We start from the raw sequence: 13313 nt of genomic DNA, 5'->3' as shown, positions 1-13313 counted from the left end.
ATCGGCATAGCTGAGGGCGATGGTAGGCAAACCGGTGACGACAATGGAGATATAGCAGCAAATGTGGAAGACGCAGCCGTTTCCACCGAAATTTGGAATGGTTCGGAGTTAGTAGAACCTTTTTAAAAATGTACATATGTATGTAAATATAAATAATATATTGAATTGAACAAAACAAATGTTTCTTACATTGAAAACTTTCCTCCACTAAGCTCTCGGCGTTGTAGCTGACGTACGGCAACAGTACGGCTCTCATTTTATCATAAAGTCGCCACTGCGAGGGAGAACCGCCAGTTGACCCGACTGCTGTCTTCTCTTTCCTGTAAAACATGATATATATGTAGAAACTCTATTTTTGCATAATTTAATTTAATTACATACTAATATCTCTTTGAAAGATTGTGCATTTTCGATTTTATTTCACTCGCCGTGAAATGCACACCTAGTCGCTGCAACTCCATTGCCATTTCCTCCACTATGTGGTTGTTTTTCCTAGGACCGCGAAAAGCACTAATTTTGCTCTGCCACAATTCAATTAGTAGGGCTTCTGCCCTATCACTCCAACAACTTCTTTTCTTATATTTTTGTTTTTCCATTTTTGAAATTAATATCAAGTTACAGCTGTATTTTTATATGGAATGTAAACAAATATCAAGTGACAATTTAGGGCCGGCAAAATATGTCTTCCAAAAAAATCGATTAAACTAGAGCAGGCACCGATTATAATGAGTGGAATGTAAGCTTTCAAGTAGTTTTCAGCGAAAACTGTGTTTTCGTTTAACAGATTTTACATGGACGAAAACACAAGTTTTCGTGCGAAAACCAGTTTTTCCCACGAAAACATGTTTTCGTTGTCGGTCCGAACATAGTATTATACTGTAAGGGGCTATACCATGACGCATGAAAAATTAGGCGATTTTCGTGAATTTTTTTAAAAGGAATTAGATTGAATGTTTCAAGGTTCTATGGACGTAATAAAGTACATTTTTAGCTATATTAAATTTTTTTTTACAAAAATATTGCAAAATAACGGAGTTTTGTGCTGTCTGCGGAAGTGCCGAAAAAAATGCCTCAACTGCTGGCATGATTCCGGTCGAATGAGTAGCTGAAACAAAAAAATTCAAAATGTTTATTAAACTTAAATATATTTTCTATGCAATGAACTACGATCTTTGAAAAATATCAAAAATTAAGAAAATGACTTAATTAAAAAAAAACGTTTTTTTAGGAAAAAAATGGTCGTTTTTTTAATGCCAAATTGACAATTTTCAACCAATCAAAAAGATCGTAGTCAACTATACCCAGTTTTAATTTTCGATCGGTCAATTTCTCGTTGAGTTATGATGTCAGCAATTTTGAAAAATGTCGTTTCAAGAAAAACGCGTTTAAAATTTCACTGACATATGTTTGCACCTCTGAGCGGTCGCTATTTAGAACGCTGCCATACAAAAACTATTCAAGATACAACCTTGCCGATTTCACAGGATATTTTTGATTATATAAACTATCAAAAAAGCCAAAAAAAATTTTTTTGAAAGCGTCACACTGGTATAGCCCCTTAATGGTTAGAACTGGAATGAAAAAATTTGTAGGTACATAGAAAGTTTAGTTACAATACAATTTAATTTTAAATACATCAGAGTTGCATACGCATACGTTGATATACGCAGGTCTGCATTTAAACACGCTTTCTCAGGGTTCATATGCATGCATATTACAAAGCAATACAATTCATTTAATGAATTTAAACCTAGCATACCTGTCAACTTCTCGTGGCTAGGCTTTGATAAATTTTTCCTCAAAATATCAGCAATCTTGTCACTGCTGCAACAATATTTGAGATCGATGCCGACTCCTCGATAAATATGTAGTGTAGTGATATTTTATGTCGATATGTTTAGTTCTAGCGTGATATACCGGATTCTTTGCAAGATTCACAGCACTGAGATTATCTCCATTTACCATGATCTTCTTGGGACATTCGATTCTCATTTCTCTCAAAAGAGTTCGTAAAAATACTGCTTCTTTCGCGGCTGACGGCCTCGGTGCTGCTGTGCGCTATTGTCGTTTGTTTCTTTAACTCATATGAAAAAACACCTCCAGCAAGTATAAATACATCCCTGTATATGACTTACGCTCGCTGCTATCGCCGCCCTAACCTGCATCGACAAAGCATTCGATTTCTTTGCCAGTGGTTTAATACCGCCATCGCATGTCTTGAGATATGCAGATATCTAACGCAATATTCTCGAAGCTGTAGCCATATGCTCTGAATGTGGATCGTTGTTTCGTTGGCAAGTTTACACACTGAGTGCAAAATATCTGGCCGCGTATATACCGCTAGGTACATTCACGAACCTACTAATGATTGGTACTGCATCTGATCGGCCTTCTTAAATTTACTCTCATTACAATTTACTTGATTTCCATACTGTGTTCGCTTAACATCTTCTGTATATATGATTTTTGCCTAACGCATATATGTAGACCCAGTTTCACCATCGCGATCAATTTCCATGCTCAAAAAATATTGTACTGCTCCTTTGTCAACTATCTTAACTTCTTTCGAAATGTCATTCTTTATTTGTTGCATTTGATTGTGATCGGAGCACGCTATAAGCAGATCATCGACTTATACTGCTATAATATTGATGTGACCATCATAGTGATTTACATACACACACGGTTCGCTTTTACATGGTTGGAATCCAATAGCCTTTAATATGCCGTCCAACTTCATGTACCATTGACGCCCAGACTGCTTAAGTCCATACAATGCCTTTTCCAATTTCAGACAATCATTTGGATAACGTTTCCCTACAAACCTAGCTGGGGCTGATATAAATTTCACCAAACAACTCTCTATTCAAATATGCTGTTGAAATGTTTACTTGGTGGAGATATAAACCATACTCCGCTGCAATCGCAAAAATCATTCTTATTGTGCTATACCGCACCACCGGTGAAAATGTATCTTTATAATTCACACCGTTAGTTTGCGAATAGCCTTTAGCAACTAATCTTGCTTTAAAACGTTCTATTTTACCGTTTTTGTCCTTCTTTAAAGCAAAAACCCACTTTCAACGCACTTCTTTCTGCCCTTTTGGCAATTCCGCAAGTTGCCATGTATCGTTGTCTAATAACGATTGGTATTCATTTTCCATAGTTTCGTGCCACTCATTAGCGTATTGGCTTGTCAACGCCTGTTCTACCGTTTCTCGTACTTCTGTTTCATCATACTACATTATATTTAAATAGTTGTTTTGTTTAGTTTTTCTGCCTGGCTCGCCAGTTCGAACAATGGTCGGTCTACCAGGTCTTCTCTGCTTTTGTAGTACTGAATTTTCTCCTTCTTCAGCGGATTGGAACTCATCATCACTGTTAACTAGTGCTGATTGTAGTATGTACTTCGCTTTCACCTGAATTAGTATTTCGAATCTAATGCTCTTGTTGGTGCAAGGTTTCGTAGATAGTCTGCAGTGTAAACAGCCTCTGCCCAAAGAGTTTCGTTTACACCCGAACTGACTAGCATACTCCTCGCCATTTCAACCAGCGTTGGATTGAACTTCTGTAACGCCGTTCTGTTGAGGTGTGTATGGTACAGTAAGTTGCCGTATTATACCATTTTCTTTAAAAAAAAATTATCAAACGAATTATTTACGAACGCTGTACCATTATCGCAGCGTAGCACTTTGATTTTATTGCCACTTTGGCACTCTGCCATCTTTTTAAATTCTTTCAATTTACTGAAGACTTCATCTTTACTCTTCAAAGAAAAAACAAAAGCGTATCGTGTTTTGTCATCATCGAACGTTACAAAATATCTTGCGCCACCAAGTGGTGAAATTCTCATTGGGCCGCAGACATTACTGTGAACTACCCTTAATATTTCCGCTGATCGACTTTCTGTACTGCAATATGTTTCCAGAGAACATAAAACATAGAGAAGGTGCAAATTGAATTCTGTATGATGTTCGATTGGACGGCTAACAGAACTTATAAGATTGTAAAACGGAATTTCACCATTCTCGCTGCTATTTAGCAGAAATGAGCTCGTTCTCTGGCAGAAATATATGTAAAACGACTGAATTCACGCGAGAATGAGAAATTCTTTGAAGAAAAATATACAAAGTCACACAAAGAATGTAAAGAAGCATTCTCTGAGTCACATATGCGTGATTATCTTGTATGATATGAACCATTTTTTTTTAAGGAAAATGGTAAAAACTTTAATTTATTTTACAAAATCGTGATAAATTAGGTAAAAAATAATTTAATTATATTTTTTAATTTTTTAATTATTTCAAAAAAGTTGTATTTATTTCGAATATTACAAAAAGAAGATGTGCCAATTGAACTGAAATGTGCTCATATAAACACGTCTTTCCTTTCATTTCTTCAAAAAAAATTAATGACCTTCACATGCGTACTAATTCTATGGCATACGCACGCAAGCTTTACAAGCATAATACATACATATGTAGATACTTACAAATATTCGTACGCCTGTGAAAACAATTAGAGCTAAGTCGCTAAAAACACAAAGCACAAAACATCAAATGTATATGCAAAGAACGTATATTTAAGAAGGTCCAACAACGGACAAGCGTGTGAACTGTCAAAAGCTAACAAAATGCGATGAGTGCATTTCACCTCAGCTAGCTAAGAAGGAGAAATCTTAACAGTGGCGCGTGAACAGAGCTGAGCATTTAATGGAAATTATGCTCAGAAACATGCATTGCTATTACAGACGTATGTTGGCCTTTTGCTTATATTTTTATATGCTCATATGCCATCATGTTAATTGATGTGATTATCATTTTGCGTATTTCTATGAATATATGCATAATTTATATCATTCTAACTAAATTATGCTATTTTCAAAACGATATTTGTAGTTAATGTGCAATTAAGAGTTATTTATTAAAATATTTCTTATGTTTGAGAATACATTATAATAACATATGTATATGAATATGTTTGTAAATATAATATACATATGTATATATATGTATATGAGATACTATCATAATATAAAAAAAACTTAATATACATACATATTACAATAATACGTCATTTAATTTTCATACGCATCTACATATCAGCGCATAATTACATATGCACATATGTATGTATGTAAGTATAATTCAAATTCAAATATCATTTATCAGTAAAAAGTGTGCGCGCAAGTTACATTCCTATACTCTAAACACCTTGTAATAATATATACTTATGTATGTATATAGTAAATGCTTAATAGCTCACTAACATAAAATTAGGTTCCACATTAGGCTTAGTTGCGGAATAAGAGAGTGAGCGTATTTCGGGTCTGCTAACGCCATCTCAACTAAAAACATAAATGTATACATACATATATATATAAATAAGTATATATAAGTAAATAAGCTAATGTCGAACGATAATACAGTTAAGCCTAATATTAGAAGCTAACTAACTAAGAATGTCAGTACAGTTAGCATTAGAATAAGGAGTATGTAAACTAATAAGGAATATAGAGTTAGTCAGTCTTAAGATTCAATTCAATAAAGGCGGTCGTAGAAAAAAAAAGCCTAAGCTCCTTTTTTTTCGGAAACTATAACTGGCGCAGTCGGGTTAACTTTGATCAAAAGATTAGAGGAATCGAATAGTATTGCCGAAAATATTTAAAAAGTTTAATTAAAAAAAACAAAAGCGAAAAAGTTTAAAATAAATACTTAAATATACATTTTACAAAAAAAGTAAACGATGCATAAATTAGTCAAATTAGTGAGATATATAGAACAAACAAAAGTGCGAAAAGTTTCAAATAAATAGAAAGTTCGAAAATAGTAAGAAAAAAATCCTATAAAAAACGAAACAAAAGCGAAAAAGTTTAAAATAAATACTTAAATATACATTTTACAAAAAAAAGTGAACGTGAAACTAGTACAAAAATCTATAAAAAACGAAAGCTCCAGTGAAAAATAAAAAACCAAAAAAACCATTTTTTTTTTTTTTGGTGAAAACCGAACTCAAATTTCCAAAAAAAAAAAAAGAAAACGAAAGCTACAGTGAAAAAAAAATTAGAAAATTTTTGTTGAAAATAAAGTATTAAACACAAAGCATTAATATCTTGAAGGAAAAGAGAAGCGAAATAAGTGCTAAAAAGAAAAAAATTCACAGAAAGTTGCAAGTCGCCCAAAAAATGCTAGTGTCACGTATCACAAAGAATAAGTACAGTTTCGACAAAGATTTAAGAAATTCACAGCTTGCAACAGTAACAACGGAAATTACGTTTGCCGTAAAAAGTACAGTATCGACAAAGCTAAAATTTACAGCTTGCAACACGCGTTAAAACAGTAAGAACGGAACTTGCGGTATATTACATATATTCATATATGTATATATAAAGCACAGTTTCGGAAAAAGCAACTACATTTTTTAAAACCGTTTTGTGAACCGCCACAAAAAAAGAAGAAAAAACAGCAAGTTAAAAACAAATATTTTTGCGGAACCAACAAAACCAATTCACAGTTTAAACAAAAAATATTCACACGCGAAAAATATTAGAAAAAAAGAATTGAAATATTATTAATGTGTCAAAAAACAAATATATATTGAAAAAAAAAAAAACAAAACGAAAACGAAAAAAAATATTAAGAAAACGAGTTTAAATATTTTTGTGAAAATTAAACAATTTAACAAGTCTTAAAAAAAAAAAAAAAAAAACACATTTCTAAAACATAAAAGTGTATACAGTTACGGACAACCGAATTTAACCATCAAAATAAAACAAAACACGCCAAGTAATACTGGTTATAGTGAAAATATTGAAAACAGAAAAAAAATATAAAAATAAAAAGTTAATGAAAAATTTCTGAAAGCAAAGGCTATATATACAGTTACCCGAAAAATAATAAGGACAGCGGCCTAGAAATAATTAAGCTCATGTGCATCCAGAAATAGAAACAAAATACAAATAAAAAAGTTTCTACAACGTTTAAAAGACATCTAAACAAAAGGATAATACATCTTTACTTTTCCACAACTGGTCCAAAAAGAAATACTCCGCGGACCACATCTTCAAACCACAATTAAAACGACCTATTTACAACTACTACTACAATGGAGAATCTAAACCAAACCATCGCCGAGCTGGAAAGAGTTATCCCAAGGCAAGAAGAATTGCTACAAACCCAACAACAAGAAATGCAACAACAACATGCTCAACATCTACTACAACTACAAATAAACCAACAACCACAATTCTACAGATTTCACATGTCACCAAGGGACATCATGGATCAATTCCGGAGAATGAAGCCACTAGACGACCATCATAATCCAAAAGCATTCATTAAAGCGGTCGAAACCAACATTTCTCTCTGCGGCACAGACCAGGAACTCGTCCAACATTGTATCAACATTATAGCAAACGAAAAAATACTGGGCACCGCTGGAAACAGAACAAGAGAACTGGAGGACAACTCATCGTGGGAAGCGATTAAGGCCAAAATTCTACAAGGATCTCGTCCGAGGAAGACATACGCAGAGGTATTCAATTTTTGTAGGACGGTCAAAGTAAGTAATCTTAATGAATTATTTATAATTTTTGAAAAATGTAAGGCAGAAATAAATGAAATATACATATTTGACTCTTTAAAACCGGGCATTTACAAACCTGAAAATGTAAATAGGGACCTTGTTGATATACTGTTAGAGAAAATCGATGGGCCTATAAGGGCACATATAACCGAAACGGAAACATTAAATGATATAATAGTAAAATATTCAAAGTTAAAATTGCTGCAGGACAAAAGAGCGATAGATTATAGACATCGAAAGTATGTCGATAAAAACAAAACAAACTACGAAGGTTTCAAGAAAAATTATAGATCTTACGAACATAATAAAATTTCAGACAATAGACAAACCAAATCAACAAACGACAATAGACAACAAAGCGGGAACAATAACAATTACATACGTAATACAAATTTTAATCGTAACAATTACAACAATCGGAATAACTACGATTACGGGTACAACAATTCTACAAATAAAATACAACCAAATTTACCGAGACAAACTAAAAGCTCTCATATGAGCGTCGATTACAATCCAAGTACAAGTCGTTTGTCCAATAATTCAAATTTGATGGAAATTGGCAATGGTGAAGAAAAAGAAGTAAATTTTTTAACACCGCCTCAAACCCTCAACTCCCCATAATAACAGTAACAATAGGAAATCACAGAATTAAATGTTTAATGGATACAGGTTCAACAACTAGCATCATAAAACCAAACGCCCTATTCGAAAATTTTCAAAAGGAAAAACTTTCCAAACCGTTATGCTATGGAACTATCAACGGAATTAATGAAATAAAATATAAAATTGTAACACCTTTTCCGAAAGAATTTAACGTCTTAGGTACTTTATCATGGAAAGTAATAGATTTTAACAGCAACAAGTACGAAGCTATTATAGGACAAAATTTTCTTATCCCTTTTAAAGCTAAAATTGATGTAGAAAACACGTTTATTAATATATTAGGAAACATAATTTATTTTGATCAACGAATTCCTTATGGAAAAACGGAAATTTGCGCACTCCAATTCAGTGATATGAAAAACTTAAACTTGAATCATTTAAATATCGAAGAAAGCCAATCGATAAAAGATCTATTACAAGAATTTAACGAATTATTTTTCAAAGAAGGAGATAAACTTTCTTTTACGCATGAAATCAAACATCAAATTTTTACAACAAACGATAGACCCATTCATTCGAAAATTTATAGGTATCCACAAGTTCATGAATTAGAAATACAAAAACAAATAAAAGAAATGTTAGAACATAATATAATTAGAGAAAGCAACTCTGCTTACAACAGCCCTTTGTGGATAGTCCCCAAAAAAGCGGATGCAGACGGAAATAAAAAATGGCGTATCGTCGTCGATTAGAGGAGATTAAATGAAATTACTATTAGCGATAAATTCCCGATACCTAATATCGATGGTATCATGGATAAACTAGGTAGAGCACAATATTTTTCCTCTATCGATCTCGCGAAAGGATTTCATCAAATACTGGTAGATGAAAAAGACAGGAAGAAAACAGCGTTTTCTACTCCGTTAGGACATTATGAATTCTTAAGAATGCCATTCGGTCTTAAAAATGCCCCATCGACATTCCAACGTCTTATGAACTCAGTACTTCGAGATTTCATAAACAAGATATGCGTTGTATACTTAGACGACATTTTGATTTTTAGTACTTCTTTGTCAGAACATATAACTAATATGCGGAAAATTTTTACAAAACTAAAACAAGCAAAATTGAAAATACGTTTAGAAAAATGCAGTTTTTTAAAGAAAGAAACAGACTTTCTAGGTCATATACTAACTCCTGAAGGAATAAAACCAAATCCAAACAAAGTTGAAGTTATCCAAAAATTAAAGTTACCAATTTCTCAAAAGCAAATAAAATCTTTCTTAGGCATTACCGGCTTTTACAGGAAATTTATAAAAGACTATTCTAAAATAGCTTATCCTATGGTCGCATATCTAAAAAAGATGCAAAGATTAACGTTAATAACCCAAGTTATATAACCGCTTTCAAAAATTTAAAAAATATTATTACAAATCCCCCCATTTTAAGGTATCCAATTTTTACAAAAAGATTTAAATTAACTACAGACGCTAGCAACTTTGCTATTGGCGCAGTTCTCACACAAGACGACCACCCAATTTCATATGCTTCACGCACATTAAATACTCACGAGAAAAACTACTCAACCATCGAAAAGGAACTATTAGCAATAGTGTGGTCAGTAAAATACTATAGACCCTACTTATATGGAAGAGAATTCGATCTAAAAACAGATCACCAACCACTTAAATGGCTACAAAAGAAAAATTCTGGTAAGGATATAAATCCAAGACTTCAACGTTGGCTGGTACAATTAGGAGAGTACGATGCAAAAATCGATTATATAACCGGTAAAGAAAATAAAATAGCGGATTTTCTGAGCCGAATTAACAGTGATGAAATAAACATGGTGAATTCCGAAAATTTGGGAATGACCCTTAACAAAATGTTGCAAATAAAAGATTTAAACGCTGGTGAACAACAAGACCAAACAATGCTTTCAATAGAAGTCCAAACTAGCCATTCTCATGAAGAAAATCTTTATAATCACTTTAACATTCTCAATACAGTCGTAAATCGTTTCAAACAGCAATTAATTTTAGTTCAAGCAAAAGAAAAAGAAGTAGAAAATATTTTCAAAAACAAACGCATTTTTATCGATATAGGAGATATTAACTCTCACAACGTTATTAATATTATAAATAAACATTTTGAAAAAGGTAAGATCGCTATATATTTTGAACTTAATGAAGAAAAACATAATGAAGTGGAACAAATACTTTTAAATTCTTTCGCAAACAATCAAAATATTTCTTTTGTAAATTGCACAAACTTTGCCAAAGATATCGAAGATGAATACGATCTAAAGAGACAAATATCGTTTTTCCATAAAATCGAAGTAGGACATTCAGGCATTATTCCAACTTACGAGGGAATGAAGCATAAAGTATATCATCCAGAACTAAAAATTAAAATCCATGAAATAATAAATAATTGCGACATATGTAATGGTGGAAAATATGATAGAAATCCGATCAAAGCTAAATTTCAAATTACCGAAACACCAAATACAGTTAATGAAATTGTTCATATAGATACTTATGTTAACAGTAAACAGTCATTTATAATATTCATCGATAAATTTTCAAAACATGTTATTTCTTTCCATTTACCCGATAGAAATAGTCTAACGATCATAGATAAAATTAATGAATTTTTGTCAATTAAAGGCCATATAAAAAAGTTTGTTTTCGATAATGAATTTAATTCAAAACCAATCCGGGAATTTTTAAATAGAGAAAATATAGAATTTCATGCCACTAAACCACATAGTCATACGGGAAATTCAGATGTAGAGAGAATAAATAATACCCTTACCGAACGTATAAGAACCCTAAATTTAGAAGAAAAAGTTCCAATTACCATCCAAATGTGTAAAGCCGTAAAACTTTATAACAATTCATTTCATACCACAATAAAAGCTACTCCTTTAGATGTTCAAAACAACAAAGTTAATCATAGCATAATTAAAAATCGGTTAGAAGAAGCAAAATTGAAGATCATTTCTAAACATAACACAAGAAAGGAAAATTACCTAGAAAAAAGGCGAGAAGGTTTCATTCGAAATTACAAAAGCGTTAGACACAAAGAAGAACCAAAATTTATTAAAAGAAATCTAGAAAACGTACATACTTCAAATATTAAACGCCCTTTTAAATTTGCAAATGACAACAATCACAATATAACTCTAACGACAATTAGCCAATTTTAAAACAAAAATCTATCCCCTTCAGTGTAATGCGCAATATATATCTTTTAAAAGAAGATAAAAAAACTAAATATACATTTTTTTTTAATTCCGGTTATATGTATATAACCTATATTCCCATCGATCGTCTCAATTTTAATAAATATATACTTACCATTGTTGAAAATAAAATTGTAAAAATATAAAACAATAATTACCTATCATAATTTATATTAATATTAATATAAAACAACGTTTCTTTTGTTTAAGAACTATACATATGTACATAAATACGCTACGCTATTAAAATCATATTTAAAACAACTCCAAATTAAAAATGTTTACAATTTACATATTTATAAAAAAAAAACTTATTTTATCTATTGAATTAATTAAAATTTAATAAAATTATTATATATTTTTGTAATGAGATCCAAGGAGAATCTCAAATCAAAGGATGGAGGAGTTACATTCCTATACTCTAAACACCTTGTAATAATATATACTTATGTATGTATATAGTAAATGCTTAATAGCTCACTAACATAAAATTAGGTTCCACATTAGGCTTAGTTGTGGAATAAGAGAGTGAGCGTATTTCGGGTCTGCTAACGCCATCTCAACTAAAAACATAAATGTATACATACATATATATATAAATAAGTATATATAAGTAAATAAGCTAATGTCGAACGATAATACAGTTAAGCCTAATATTAGAAGCTAACTAACTAAGAATGTCAGTACAGTTAGCATTAGAATAAGGAGTATGTAAACTAATAAGGAATATAGAGTTAGTCAGTCTTAAGATTCAATTCAATAAAGGCGGTCGTAGAAAAAAAAAGCCTAAGCTCCTTTTTTTTCGGAAACTATAACTCGCACTGCTCTATATGTATGTACATGCATATGTGTACGACATTGCCGAACAAATAATGTATACCAACCAACATACAAATATGAGTACACATGTAATGTAGACATACATACATGTGAAGTGAGTTAGTGAAGAGACGTGTTTTTTTCTGGTGCTCCGTTTATGGCCCGGTAGGAAATAATTCAAAATTAGTTCCTAAGCGCGTCGAAATACACACGGTGTCCACAACAACTCAACGAAAGCAGAAAACGAGAGTAAAAAAGTTATAAAAGCGGAGAGTGCTAAAACACTTAATAAATATCTATTTATTTGGGAGAAGGTACGCACAAAAGGGAAATAGCGAAGAGCGCATTTTCTTAGCTTTCCCTTTACACACCTATTTGGATCCCACAACCCACAATCCACACAAAGAGAAATTCCTGGGGATTACAACTTGAGGAATTTACGAGCAACTGCTGCAATAGTGGACTGCTATAGGAATAGCTGAGGAAATGTCAGCTAAACCTAAAGCAGCATTTACCATTACTGGTAATAAGGAGGACCATAGTCCGTTCACAAGGAGCAATAAGACCCCCTGATCACCTGATCGACAATGCGCTCAGACGCTAAAAGTTTCTACACCAACGACACAAGAAGTGACCCCAACAAACACGGTCTCGCACGATGTGACTGAATTAAATAACGTCACAATGCCAACACAAGGCACCACTAGCAGCGAAAATGCAATAAGTGTGAGCGAAGGAGAGAGCGCACTTATTGATCTGGGCACACTAATAGAAGAGCTAATTGCGCTCACCCATGGCCAAAAACAAAGGCATGTTAACCAACACATGCGTAACATAATCGACAAGATCTCGCAACTGCAAAAACAAGCAGTAGCAGAGGTTAGAGAGTCGGATATCCACCCAACCGCCCAGGCGAAGAGAAGTCGCAGTACGCTCACTGAAGAACCAATGGTGGAGGAGCAGACTCTACAACAAAGCAAACGGTCATGCATCAATTCGCCGAAAACACGAGCAAGAACAAGTTTAATTGGTCAGTTCAAACGATCAGTAATAAGTT

This window comes from Bactrocera neohumeralis, unplaced genomic scaffold, assembly GCF_024586455.1.
Source record: "Bactrocera neohumeralis isolate Rockhampton unplaced genomic scaffold, APGP_CSIRO_Bneo_wtdbg2-racon-allhic-juicebox.fasta_v2 cluster10, whole genome shotgun sequence".
NCBI classification, from domain to species: Eukaryota; Metazoa; Arthropoda; class Insecta; order Diptera; family Tephritidae; genus Bactrocera; species Bactrocera neohumeralis.
The sequence above is the reverse complement of the archived record's forward strand: the minus strand, read 5'-3'. Positions refer to the sequence as shown.